Raw genomic sequence first — 15,388 nt, forward strand, 5'->3', positions numbered from 1 at the left:
ACTCTGACCAAGAATTATACTTTAAAATATAACCATATTTTACCAAAGTATAATAACATCCAGAATCTAAATACCCGAACAAAAGTATCACAAGAAGAACAATGATAAAAGTTTTCGGATGTTGAGCATTACCGTCAAACCTGGGCAGTTATGTAATCGTAAGCTGGAATAAATGTAACCTGATCAACTACATTTATTCGAGATGCGATGAACGTGTGCTTGAGAGTGATAGTGGTGTTGCAACAGGTCTGAAACTTACCAACTAGGAATGTTAGAGCCAAACATAAAGTTAAAATACTATAGGAGTATTTTGGAACACTAAAAGATTCACACTAATCCCATAATCATAACCCGAAGATAAGAATCAAACAAGAATTAAAATACCATAGGGGTATTTTAGGATCCATAACTAACCTTGTGTGAAGAACTAAAGAGATCCTTATTGGTATACCTACAACTACAGAAGGTATACTCCCAAGGTTATATATAATAAGGATCCCATAGACTAAGAATGTGTGGTTTCACCCTATTTCCTTTTCCTCGTTGGGATGTGGATCTAGAGTAGTATCACATATTCGAAGGCCTATCGGATCTAAGCTATATATGATTTGTATACCCTGTGTAATCGTAGCAGGACTCGATATGGATCATCCAGTGAAATGTTAATAATCTCTTAGGATTCTTTAGACATTTCCATTCTCGCACGAACCCCGTAGAAAACCCTACCCTCTTCAATGCTTGACAGAAGAGTTGATCCCGACCCCGAGGAGGTTCATTGAGAAGATTTCCTGTTCGGAAATAAATGAGCTGGGTCGAGACTATTGAATGCACCAAGTGCCCATATTCTTTTAGGCACAGTGGTGAGAGATTCACCTGAACTTCCGAGATTCCAGTCATCCATCATGAAGCAGTGACACCCAGGGTCGGAATCAGAAGGAAAGCGGAGTAGAAATTCAATATGTCCATACGAGAAGAGAACCCTAGGAAACTACCCGAAGGAAACCAACACCGATACCAGCCAAAGATACGAGGCAGACAGAGGGAGCCAGTGCATGGAACCCGAGAATTGTCTTTTCCTCGTGTTCGTCACTCTAATACACCCATAAAATAATACAATTTAGTGAGTTAGTGGTTACACTACTCACGCTATGTGTTAGGTAAATCATCATTTCCCGTTGCCACTTACACGATTAGAGTGGATCCCCGCACCTCTATTGAGGATATTCAGCCATAAGCCTTCATAAGCCTCTCTTTCCGCAGTTTCGTTCCGAACCGTTCTCAAATCTCTCCAGGCCGGAGAGTGAAACCTTTCCCAGTATAAAGGTACCTTAGTAGGAACGACTCGCATCTTATGGCCTTTTTCTGATACTCATACACCCACTTCGATTACCACGACTACATCATAGGGATGTAGGTCGACACTCAGACAACCAGTACCCGAGGCACGGGAAAAATTTATGCCTAATACGTTCAGGACAGAAATGTCCAGGGTTAAACATCGTCTCTCATTACCTTGTATTCCTTTCCGTGTAGGAAAACCATGCCACCGAAGAAGCGTAACCAATACGCAAGCAAGAAACCTGCTCTCTTATTCGATGAAGCTACGTTCCAAGCTGCAGTCTCAGCAGTCGTAGCAACTGTCATGGCTCAGCTGAATGCTAACATCGCCAAAGTTAGCAAGGGCCTTGTCGGGATTTCCAATCCTGGCGATGGACAGCAGTAACCAACACTTCCATACTCAGCCACCCAAGAACCTCCACTGAACCCACTAAAGAGAAAACTCAAGATAGAGGAGGGAAGTACCTCGGCTCAAGGACCTTCCGAAGGGTAACGAGCTGAGGCAGTCTATACCCCTGTCAATCCTTCCCTCTCGACCTCAAGAAGACCATACCTAGGAGACCTTCCCCACTGCAGCAAGTAAATCTACCATCATCATGGTGTCTGCCGAGAGCTCTATTGTGCTAGGTGCCACATGTTGGGGCATACTGCTCGCGTCTGCAGAACCCCGGTTGAGTTCATTACATCAACCACCAATGTGGCGACCCATACAGTTTGCCACCTATGTGGTAAAATGGGACACTTCAAGAAGGACTGCCCAACCGAAGGGAAATACAAAGACATAGAAGGAGCCTGACACTACTGCTTAGGGAGAAGCGGCAAGGAACTCGTTAGATTTTGGTACGTCTCTCGATCTCGGATAACTAAACTAAGAACAATAAAAGACTAATTTAAATGTAAATTCTTCCCAGTAAGGCGAAAGTCGCAACACTGTTATAAAATTTAAAATTCATTAGGTAAAACTATAATCGCTAAACATATACGTTACAGCCATGTATATTTAAGATGGACAGACCTAGAGTGAGCGAATGCTGCCTCATTTCCTGTTCCTCGCTTGGTTGTGGATTTAGGGCGGGGTCGCTCAGTCAACAGTCCTCCCCACCTTAAATATACATGACTAGTATATGTGAGGCGATTATAGAAATGCCTCGTGAGAATCCATTCATGAAAAGGTACTCCACTCAGAAACACTTAGAACTCTCTATAGTTCCGCGTCGACTCTATCGGTCCAAGTATCTGCGGTAGTGATACATAGGACGAAACCTGAGATGCCTAGAACTTGTGTGCCTGTTCGGCACATGACTCTATCGATCTTCACTTTATATCATGTCGAAGTGTGCCAACTTCGACGACCCTATTGATCATGGTTCGACTTCGTGCAACCATGTGTACATTCTTAGTGCGGTGTAAAAAGAACTTTCTCCATAGCCATGTCGGCGAATAAATGTTCTTCCGAACCTGAACATAACACAAATAATCAAACCTAATGCGATCTGTCAATCATCTCTCTTATCTCAAACCTTCCGAAGTACCCAAGAGAGGGTACCACGCACCGTCGACCGACCCCTCGTAGTCAGATGAACATCGAAGTGAACGACACTATAGAAACTCCATTAGACGACAACCAACTGAAGCATACTCCGTAGATTCCCTGGGAGATCCTTCGCACCTCGCACATCAGGTTCGTGAACCCAGAGAACAGAACTCATGAGACTGACCACTATAACTAGGTATATGCATAAAGGTGGCATATAATTGAGATCAAAAATATTTAAGGAGTGTGTTTCCTCCCTATTCCCTGTTCCTCGTTGGGTTGTGGGTTTGGGGTGGAGTCGCACAGCTGAACATCCTGCCGACCTCAATTGTATACTGCTGGCATACACCAAGTATTGGTGGTTAAGCCAAGCGTGAGCTCTACCACGAACCTCTTCGCAAAACGCTTTCATCCTATTCCATAAAATAGGAGCCGGAGTCAAGAGAATAACTACAGGTGGAGCTATTAAAGTTCCAAGTGATGAGACCCTATACTCACTAGATTTGACCTAGACCGAGAAAACTCAGAACCTTCGGAAGAGTAGTTGTAGTATATGCTCGCACTACTTAGGCACTTCGCCCACCCTGTTATAGACAGGTAGTGCCTATCATCCTCCACCCTCTTGCATGGAGGAAATCGTCGTCGCTCTGTAGACAATAGACTTCATTCTCCGAAGTGAACACTAGGATACCGAGAACCACAGGATAACCTTCGCAGCCAAGAATACTTGATCAAAGTGCGAAAGTAGTTGCGTTAAGCCTCATGACCCAGATCCCGAAGAGGTTATAGACGTGACACCAGTCCTGGTGTTAGTCGAAGGGTTATGCAGGAGCATGCACTTTCCACGCTAGAATAAACCACAGTCTTAGAGATTCATTGAACTATTTGGTGTTCCACGAATACTATCTCACGCTGAGATAGTAGAACCACCTCCAGAGATAGTCCGACACTCGTCTGGTGAAACCCTATCTTCCCGACCTCCAGGGTTTCCGCATCTCAAGCTTCGTTAGTGCAGGTCCATTTTGCACAAGCTTGAGATAGACACTCTACAGCAGAGAGATATCCGCGGATACGCAACCCATCCGATGACCTAGAAAGTCTCTATCAGCCAGTTGACAGGAAACGCGAAACCAAAGACCACCCGAGCTTTCTAAGCACCAACCTGAAGGACTACACACACGGTACAAGAGAGAACGTTAGGAACTTCGGAATGGCGATCACGCAAGTGATGATCTTGCCATAGAAGTACACTATGTTCTGAGTACAGAAAAGCTGTACCATTCCGAGAGCTTAGGACCATATGAGGATTCTCATGGAGACATGGTCCAACCCTTTTCAGGTCGCTACTACTTTCGGATATACCACAAGATTCACACTCGATCGACCCACTTCTTAGACTTGATATGCGATTACCCGATGTCACTCTTCGTGCCTCACTCATCTCGATAGAATCCATTGAGAACCCTAACCTTGTAGATACACCAGTTGGAACCCACTAGCTACACTAGACGGAATCCGCATCCTGTACTTGAAGGTCTGTTGGGATGACAAACACAGACCAGAGGTCACTTGGGAATGCGAGGACAACCGTATAGGAAGTACTCTCTTACCTCTACTTGGCCAGTCATACCTACTTCCTTGCCTAGACCTGAATTTCGGGACGAAATTCCCTCTAACGGGGGGATGATGTGACAACCCAAGTTGTTCCGTTACATTTCCCCGTTACTGTTAACGGAATATTCCAGTTTATAAAAGTTCCGTTAATTAGAGGTCGTCAATTTAATAAACATTCCATTTGTTTATGTTTAATATGCCATTAAGTTGTGATGAAAGAGAATAAAAACACACAACACACATTTCCATTTTGTTGGAAAATGTTAAGTTTTATTATTATGACCACTAAATCGGGTGCGACCAAAAGCCCCGTTTAATGGCAGTATCGGGTAAAATTCCACTGAGCCCCAACTTGGAAACCTATATAAAGGTGAGTGGAGTCCATTGGAGACTTTTTACACTTTCTCTCTATACTCTCTCTCTAGAACCGTTTTCGCCCCAAATCCGCAACCAAACTCTTCCAAATCGTAAGTCCGCTTACCCTAGCTTATTCTAAACATTATGATGTGTGTTTATAGCCCAAAAATCATCCAAGAAGGCATGAAATAAGGATTTTACGGCCCAGGAACACTCTGGGGCCGTAAACCCTTAATATGGTGCCAAACGTGCCTTTAAACTCAACCTTAAGCTTAGAAACTATTATGGGATTTAGCCTAGGAGTGTTTGAACCCCAAAACAACAAGATTTGTGGCATAAAAGAGGGTTTACAGCCCAAGCACATGCTTAGGCCGTAAACACCCTCTAAACTTGTTAAACCAAGTTCCAAACACTCCCAAACCACCCATAGGCCTAAGACATAAAATAAGGACATGCTATTTAGGGTTTGGAACATTTAAACACAAAGAAATATGGGGTGACTTGGAGTTTACGGCCTAAGCAAGTACCTAGGCCGTAAACTCCCCAAAACACACCCAAATGATAGTTTTAATCCCCCAAATTGGCATCACACTCCGTTATAAATTGCTAGGAAGGTATTAGGGGCTTAAAACTTCACTTAAGTCAAAGAATGAGAGTTTACGGCCGTAAACTCCCTTAGGAGTTGTCCCTAGGCCGTAAACTCCTATAAGGTGCTCTTAGAAGCCTTAAATCCACTCATGCCTTTTTGGAAAAGTACTTAGAAAAATCCCATGAACAAGCTAGAAGCCTTAAACACCCTAGAACCCTTCACCATGAGTTTACGACCGTAAACTCATGGTGAGTAGTCCCTGGGCCGTAAACTATGTAATAAGGGTTTACTCTTGGAGAGTAAACTCCATTCCTTAGCCATACACACCTTTAGATGCTACCCGGGACACCCAAGCGCTTAACCAAGGTGTTTTCCGCTCTTTAGGGTGTGTATACTTGTTTAATTGGTATTATATGTACTAATTGTATGTAAACATATGTTATCATATGTTTAATAGGTCACTAAGTGTGTCCAAGTCTTTACTTGACACCGAGCACCCAACCGGCGCCTCCGTCGGATCCGCTTACACCAGGTGAGTTCATACCCCTGAATGAACCTTTTAAATGTTTTTTACATGTTTTATAGGGGGGAATACAAGTTAAACATGCCAGTTATCAAATCAATCACATGTGATTGGTAACCCGCATGCACAAGATTTTACCACTGTACACTGTTTTACCGAGTAGGACGCTATAATGGTCTTCAATTGTTTCAAAACTCTTATATTGTTTTACCTAAATTCATTCTAAACTGGTTTATGAAAGATTTTCAAAGGTTTGCAAACATATTTTACAAAATAATACAAATTGTGATTTTCTCCGAGTAAAAAGGTTTTTCATCAAAGTTTCCCTTTCACGACGTATACTTTTACTTGTTAGTTACTGCTACTTTGCTTATACTTATTTTATACTCCTACTTAGTAACGCCTTCACTTCATGAAGCGCTTATACCGGATTTTGTCTCTATATCGCTTATACTTGTAGTCACTTATACTTGATAGACGCTCTTACTTCACTTATCGTCGTTTCCACTTCGTGATACACTTATACCTGCTGGACGCTTATACTTGTTCACACTCTTACTTAGTGATACGCTTCTACTTCACTTATACTTGATATTGCTTCTACTTCACTTAAACTCGATACGCTCCCACTTCATTTGTTGTCGTTTCTGCTTTGTGATACACTTACTTTTGGCACGCTTATACTTCACGATTCGGTTATTCCACACTGTACACTTATACTTCACGATATGAATCCACTTGTCACACACTCAAGCGTAGTTAGATGTATGTCTGTGCTTGTCTAGATGCATATAAGTAATGATTGAAGGGCTTAGGAAGGCTTGTCCGCCCTATTTCCTTTTCTTCGTTGAGATGTGGTCTGGTGGGATCGGATGTCCATCCGAAGGTCGTTTGATTCATTAGTTATATACTATGTACACAAGCATAGACCTATGGGTTTACTTCAGTCAGTTCAGTTATGAGTCTCTACCTCTAGTTCAGCACTTACATTAGAAACCCACTACCCACTATTTGGGATGCATCTTCAGGACACGGCCTTCTCCGTCGTCTAGTTGGTAACCAGAGTCTCCTGTAGGGAGAGCGGACATTGTGTGTATAGATCTATACGGGATTGACACCCTCGCACCCTGACTACTAGCTACAGTCCACGGCCCACCAAGCCAAGGGGTGACAAATGTCATATTCTGTAGATGCTTGTAGGGCGGCTGGTACTCTAGTGTCGGTTAGTATGGTTACGAGTATCCCGGGTTGCCTTATAATTCATGGCCTTAAGGTAACGGTATTTCACCAGCAATTTACATTGTATGTTGGTAATTCAATTTCAGAGTCACACTGTTTTGACCTTACAAGACGTATCTTTCATTTGATACTGTCTGGGGTCTGTCTCCTCTGGTTTGACCTTACAAGACGTATCTCTCATTTGATGCTATTTGGGGTCTGTATCCACTGTATTCACAGTATCCACTGTATTCATTATTTTAGACCTTGCTAGACATATCTTTCATTTGGTATTGTCTGCGGTCTGTATTCACTGTGTTCACTGTGTTAGACCAGGCTAGACGTATCTTTCATTTGATATTGTCTGCGGTCTGTATTCACTGTTTTGGACCTTACCAGCTGTACCTTTCATTTGGTACCTTTTGGGGTCTGTGTCTCTATTTGTTAGACTGAACCAGGCGTGTCGTTCGTTCGATACTCTCCTGGAGTCTATGATTCCTTTGCCTTAGTCAGCAGTCCTCACTGCTGAGGCATATGTTATTTCCCTGTTGTCTCTTGCTTTCTTTAATAATCAAATACAGTATTTTGATAATGATAGCAATTAAGGGAAAACCACTTTTTACCACATAACACTGACCAGTCTTGGTAGAAGGCTGCTTTGATTAAAGAAAATATAGGATTTTCTGGAAAGAACTCTAATACACTGTAAACACTTAAACTATTACTTTATAAAGTTATTTGAATGAAATGTCACTAAATACTTATGAACTCACCAGCATTTGTAAAAATGATGATACTCGCTTTTCAAATAACTTGTATTCTCAGGTTAGCATTAGACAGGTACATCTCGGAGCTGTTGATGAAGATAGCTTAGTATCATGTTGTATCTATTCTATTACTTGTATTACTTTGAATTGATGTATTAATGTAACCATGTAAAATTATTACTATTAATGCAATGTCTTGTTGTACTTTGATTACTATAATGCATGTGTTGTGATACTTGACATGACGTCATCCACCCCAGAACGTTTCCGCCGTTCCGGTTTTGGGGTGTGACATATGCGGTAGTGATCTGTTAGATCTATATCCTGGTATATAGGACGTTGTTATGTTGTAGTTATGTGTAAGATCTATATCCTGGTATATATGATGTTGTTATGCTGTAGTGATATATTAGATATATCATGATATATAGTATGTTGCTATGAAGTAGTGATCTATAAATCTTTCTGTTGTCTATTGTATGTTTATATGTTTATCTGTTGCATATGTCGACATAGTACGATATTGGGTTGATGCTTTATTGCTATGTGTGTTAGCCAACAGATCGGGGGTAATCCAACCCAATGGCTATGGAACCGAGGGTATACCGGTTCGATGACTAAATAGACCCGTTGTATAGTGGAATCTCCAGTCCGATGACTGATTGAGGCGGGAGTAATCTAGCCCCGTGGTTGTGGACTTGAAGGTATTCCAGTCCATTGACTTATTTGACCTAGCATGCATGATTTTATATGTTCTGGTTATATATGGTACTTTGTGGGAACTCACTAAGCTTTCACTTTCAGTTTCATTTTATTGTTTCAGGTACTTCAAACGATTGTGGGAAAGAAAATGTGTCATCATGCACATCCTTGTGGTTTTATGATTTTGGATTTTAGGATACTCTGATTGTGAGTATTTATCTTGGAAACGATGTTTTTTAAAAATTGTGGTGGTTGTATTGCTTTTGGAGAAATGAAGATTTTACACTGATTTTTGGGATGTTACCAATTGGTATTAGAGCCTTGATTTAAGAGAATTGGATGAAACATTCGTGTGAATCCAGACTCAAACTAAGGATCTATAGAAGTTTTCAAAAGTGACCAAGAAAGGACAAGATGCATACGATCAGCCGGAGCATGAAAGTATACCCCAATTTACCTATACTATAATTTGTTATTGATGATTATGATAGAACTACATGCTAGTGGTAGGATAGGGATCTTCAGAAATTGCATGATAGAATTGCCTGATGTATGATGCCTAATAGCCTAGGAGGACTTCTCGTGTGTTAGATGAAATTGACATCATTACTGTAATTGCTAAGTGCGTGCATCATAGTTATACATAACTAAGATTCTATAGCCTGAGAATGTTTTATTTAGCCTTATTTCCTATTCCTTGTTTGGTTGTGGGCTTAGGGTAGAATTAAGTATTCACTATCTATGGGATACAGTCTTATGTATGATTAGATCAAGAGTACATGGATATAAGATAGACAACTGATACGGTGACGGAGAACACCAAGATGTTTATGGAGAGGGCTTTGTTCTGTCTTGAGTTCACTTCTTCAGGGCAGGCTCAGATGACACGGTACTTGACTATGCTCAAGAACGACATCCTACATTTTGTGTCCTCCCAGCGTTATAGTACCCTCACCGAGCTTCAGGATGCCGTTAGGAGGCAAGAGATCGAGATGGAGATCTAGACGAGGGAGAAGCAGCAGGCTCCCATTTAGTCACAACTTGCAGCGAAGTGGTTCAAGCCCATTGATTCGTGATCTGAGGGACAGAGGGGCTGCACTTGTGGCAAGTTGGGCAAGATACATGAGAGTTCTTGTCTAGTACATGCTACTTTGAGGATCATGGATGGATGCTAGGGTAAGGCGGAGCCCCCAAGAGCTTGGGGTCGTGCTTTCCAACTCACAACGAAGGAGGCCAAGGAGGCGCTATACGTCGTTACTAGTATGTTTACATTTATTCTTTGGTCATTTATTTTATGGTATGATTATGTTTAATATTCTGCTAGGTACCTTCTTAGTGAAATCCTTGCCTGATCTAGTGTTTTTTAACTCGGGTGCGAGTCGCCCTTTTGTGTCTCAGTCTTTCAGTAGGAGTTTTGATATGACTCTGGGAGAATTAGAGTGTCCGTTGCGGGTTTATATCGCCAACGACCATGGGGTTTCTACATCGAGCATTTATTGAGGTTGTTTCTAGGAGATTTTCGGTGTGTCTTACACGATTGATCTGATCCCTTTTCCTATGGGGGATGTTTGTGTGATAGTAAGGATGGACTGGCTGAGTAGGTTTGGTGCGATGATTGATTGCGAGAGGCAGTAGGTAGTTGTTTGAACCCCAAGTGGGGGACAACTGGTTATTTATGGAGAGGCTATCGGGGTTGGATCAACTTTTTGTTCTGCTGCCAAGCTACGACATTATCTATAACATGGGTGTATGGGTTATCTCGTGTATGTGGTTGACACTCGGGTCGAGAAGGAGGTTTCAGTTTTGGATGAGCCTGTAGTTAGGGAGTTCCCAAATGTGTTTCCGGAGGAATGACCCGGTGTGCCTCCTAAGAGGCAGGTTGAGTATATGATTGATTTCGTCCCCAGTGCGGCCCCGATTGCTAAAACGCCATACCAATTGGCACCACCGAAGATGCATGAGTTGTCCTCTCAACTTTAGGAGCTATTGGGAAAGAAATTTATTAGACTAAGCTGTTCATTATGGGGTGCACTGATATTGTTTGTGAAGAAGAAGGATGGGTCTCATCACATGTGCATTGATTACCGGGAGTTGAACCAGTTGACGGTGAAGAGGACATGTATAACACCGCATTTCATACTCGTTATGTTCATTAAGATTTCATGGTGATGGTGTTTGGGCTCACCAATCCGTCTGCGATATTTATAAATTTGATGAATTGAGTGTGCAGTCCGATGCGCGATCGATCAGTCATTGTTTTTATTGATGATATCATGGTCTATTCCAAGACCATGGTACAACATGAGGAGCACCTTCGAGAGATCCTAGGATTTTTGAGGCGTTAACTGTTGTATACCAAGCTCTCAAAGTGTGATTTTTGGTTACGAGAGGTCCAGTTCTTAATACACCTCGTTATCCAGAATGGGATTCTGGTCGAACCAGCCAAGACTAAGGTCATGATGTAGTGGGAGGTTCTGAAGTCTCCGTCGGAGGTCAGGAGTTTTCTGGGTTTAGCCGGGTATTATCGAAGATTCATTCATGATTTCTCCAAGGTTGTTGTACCCCTCACCCATCTGACGAGGAAGGGAATAGATTTCTATTGGGGACGTGGGCAGCAGGATGTATTCAACAGATTGAGGTAGAAGTTATGTGAGGCCCTAGGGTTGACCCTTCCAGAGGGCGTTGAGGTTTTTGTTATTTATTGTGATGCTTCCGTCACTCGTCTGGGGGCAATTCTTATGTAGCGATGGAAGGTTATTATGTATGCTTCTAGGTAGATGAAGCGGCATGAGGTTTGGTATTCGACACATGATTTGGATGTGGAAGCGGTGGTATTTGCTCTCAAGATTTGGTGGCACTATCTGTATGGGATATGGTGTACCATCTGTACAGATCATAAGAGTTTGAGATATCTCATGGATCAGCCGAATCAGAACATGAGACAACGTAGGTGGCTTGACATCTTCATGGATTTTGACTGCGAGATCCTTTACCACCTGAGGAAAGAAAATGTGGCCGTTGATTCTTTGAGCAACAAGTCGGATAGTTACTCGGTTGGCAGTTTATGTATGAATATTTTGATTGATTCGCCACTTCTGGATTTGATTAGGGAGGCATAGGCCGAGGGGGTCAAGAAGGAGAATTGGAAACAGGAGAGGATCAGTGGAGAGATTGACAGGTTCTCCACCGACAGTCATGGATTGTTGATCCGGTATGGCCGGGTTTGGGTACCGGATTTTGGTGGGATCAAACAAACTGTGCTGGAGGAGGCACGCAAGTCTAGATTTTCAATACACCCTGGAGCCACCAAGATGTATCGAGATTTGCGACTCAGTTACTAGTGGTCGTGGATGAAAAAGGAGATAGCTTGGTATGTTGAGTGGTGCTTAACGTGTCGGATGGTCAAGGTTGAGCACCAATGGCTGCATGGAAAACTTCAGCCTTTGTAGGTTCCCATGTGCAAATGGGAGCAAATTACCATGGATTTCATCACCAAGTTACCTCGGATGGCTATGCGGCTTGATGTGATTTGGGTGATTGTGGACCGTCTAACCAAGAGTGCTCACTTCTTAGCTATTCAAGAGAGTTCCTCAGTCGAGAAATTAGCCAATGCGTATGTGCGCAAGATTGTCGGCCGACATGGTGTTTTGGTTTATATTGTATCAGATTGGGATGTTCGGTTCATATTATAGTTTTGGTAGAGTTTCCATCAATAACTGGGCAAGTGGTTGCACTTTAGTACTACTTATCGTTTGCAGACTAATGGAAAGAGAGAGAGAGAGAGAGAGAGAGAGAGAGAGGAGCATTCAGACGCTCGAGGATATGTTGCGAGCCTGTGAGATCTATTTCGATGGGTGTTGGGATTCCTAGCTTCCCTTAGCCGAGTTTTCATATAACAACAACTATCACTCCAGTATCGGTGCGCCACCGTTTGAGCTTCTCTATGGGAGGAAAAGTCGTACCACATTTTGTTGGGAAGAGGTCAGTCACAGGGTCATGGGGAAAACTAAGGTGTTTCTTCAGACGATAGAGCTTATATAGCAAATCAGACAGAGACTGCAGACAGGTGTCGATCTAAGTTGGAATTTCAGGTTGGCGACATGGTTTTACTAAAGGTATCACCCTGGAAGGGTGTAATACGCTTCAGTAAGGGGACAAGTTGGGGACCCGATATATTGGACCTTTTTGAGTGATTTCCAAGGTTAGCAGGGTAGCTTATCGGTTGGATTTTCCTATAGAGCTCAGTCAAATTCACAACACCTTTAATATCTCACAGCTTTGGAAGTGTGTGTGTCGATGATTCAATAGCTATTCCTTTTAAGGATATTTAAGTTGATGATTGCCCAAGCTATGTTGAGATACCGATGGCGATATTTGATAAGAAGATGAAGGCCTTGCGCAAAAAGGTGGTATCATTGATCAACGTCCAGTGGCAGCATCAGAAGGGTTCCGAATGGACTTGGGAACCCAAGGCAGAGATGCGAGAGCACTACCCTGAGTTATTCATGGCAGCGGACTTCAAGGACGAAGTCTGATTCAAGTGGGGTGAATTGTGACATTCGTTATCCATGTAAATTACATTTTGACCCTTATATATGGAATTATTTTCATATTGGTCCCAAGGAGCCTTAAGTGTAAAAATGCACCTTGCAATCAATTTCTCATTTGAGTGTATAAAAATCGGTTTCGCATTTGGGTCTCAATCAATTTCGCATATTTTGTGCGAAGAGAATTTGTTAGTTCGCATCAGTGACGTGCGAAGCGTAGCGTATTACTGTCAAACATTCGTGAATTGGAGAAGAAAACAGAAGTTTCGAAAAGAGTCCCTGCAGTTTCGCATTTTTGGCAACAAATACCCAACTTCGCAAATGGGTAATAAAAACTGAGAAATTGCAGAATTTTCAGTTCTGGTCCCTGCAGTTTGTGCGAATTTACGCTTTATGCCCGGTTTCGCAAATGGGCTAGAGTTTCGCATATTTGACTGTTTTTGGCGCAACGGGTCCCTGCAAGGTTCAGAAAGTGACAATTTCAACCCGGATTTTGAAAAATCTTGCAACTTTCACCCAAAAAGTCAAATTTTTTCATAAATTGGAAATTTTTGTGGATTTTTCGTGATTGTTTTTCCATGCAAGATTTTTGGTGATTCATTTTTGGTACACATCAAGGGGGAGTATCGTGAAGTTTATTCCTCGGGCGCTTCTCTTCCTTAGTGGGTTTTATAATCAATTTTTGATTATAAAAAGGGGGAGAATGATGGGTATTCGAAGCTTCTCGGGTTTGTCGAATATTCATTTTCGGATTTGAAGACCGGTGTTACTTCGAGGGGGAGTTTGGTCTTGATCGCGCTAGCTCGTTGGAGATTAAAGCCGGACATCCAATCCTAACTTTGAGGGGGAGAATGTTAGGGTGCAAAGTCATGCTTGGATGTAGTGTTTTAGGCTTTCCTCTTTGAATGTGTAAATGGGTTAAGTCTTTCCTATAAAGAGGAAGTGAGTGACTCCCATTATGTAAGAGTCCATTTTGGAGTGTTAGACTAGAGAGAGAATTTGTATACAAGACCCATTTGTATAATCTTTCTAGATCTAATAAGAGCTTACAAAGAATTATTTACTCCTTGTGTTCTTGAATTTTGTATGATGATTCACTAGATCTTTCTAATTCCGCACATGCCATCATAATCAAAACCACTACACCTAGTACGTTGGGCGTACTCTTCGTACGCTGGGCACACATGGCTGAAGGCCAAACCCAAATTTTTAGGGTTTGGACCCTATTTAAACATCATTAACGTAACACCCTAAGGCTCTTTCCCTCATCAGCCTCCAGGCTCATTTTGTGTTTTATAAACCCTAATATCTAGTATAAGAACTTTTTTTACCTTGAATATGTATTTTGGTTATTATGTAGGAGGGAGAAGGGAGTGGAATCACCTTGGGAGCTCAAATACAACCTAGATCAAGAAGCACATCATCATATTGCACTACTTGGAGGTAAAAAAACTCTAATCTTGATGAAGTTTTGCTTAGATCTTGTTATCCATGGATTTGTATTCATTTTGGTCCCATAAGATTGGTGTTTATGAGTATGGTTTACTCTAAATCATATGCATTGTCCTTTCAGTTGTTTTGGAGTGTTTAGAGTCATAAAAATGTAATATTGAAGCTTAGTTTCCTTCCATGCATGGGTTATGATGACTTAATGAATTAAAGAGTTCGGGTTTTTGGTTTTGGGCATTTTCCATCCATGGAAACTCATAAAGTTAGAAACTTCATGACTTAGAATGTTCTTTTGGGACTAGATCTGCATATGGACGAAAGGACTTAATTGATTAAGCCCTTGTTAGAAGGAAAAGTTGGCATCAGAATACGTTGGGCGTACTCCTGAGTACATTGTGCATACTGAGTACAGGCTGAGTACGCTGGGCGTACTCAGCTGAGTTGACTCAGTTGAGTTTTTATCTTTGACCTTGACAAAGATTTTGACAAATATGACCTAGGGGTATTTTGGGTATTTTAAACAATGGTTTGAGACATGGTCAATGTATGTTGTGTACGTGAACTGTATCCAGATATTTTTTTTAGACTGTGAGATGAATTTTCCTCACTGCACTTGTGGGTCAAAGGAACCAATGTCTGTCCACTAGGTTATGTATCCTAGTATGTAGGATGTTGTTATGCGATAGTGATCTGTTAGATCTGTATCCTGGTATATAGGACGTTGTTAAGTTGTAGTGATCTGTTACATCT

Source organism: Lactuca serriola, chromosome 6 (assembly GCF_051521515.1).
Source record: "Lactuca serriola cultivar US96UC23 chromosome 6, Lser_US96UC23_V15, whole genome shotgun sequence".
NCBI lineage: Eukaryota > Viridiplantae > Streptophyta > Magnoliopsida > Asterales > Asteraceae > Lactuca > Lactuca serriola.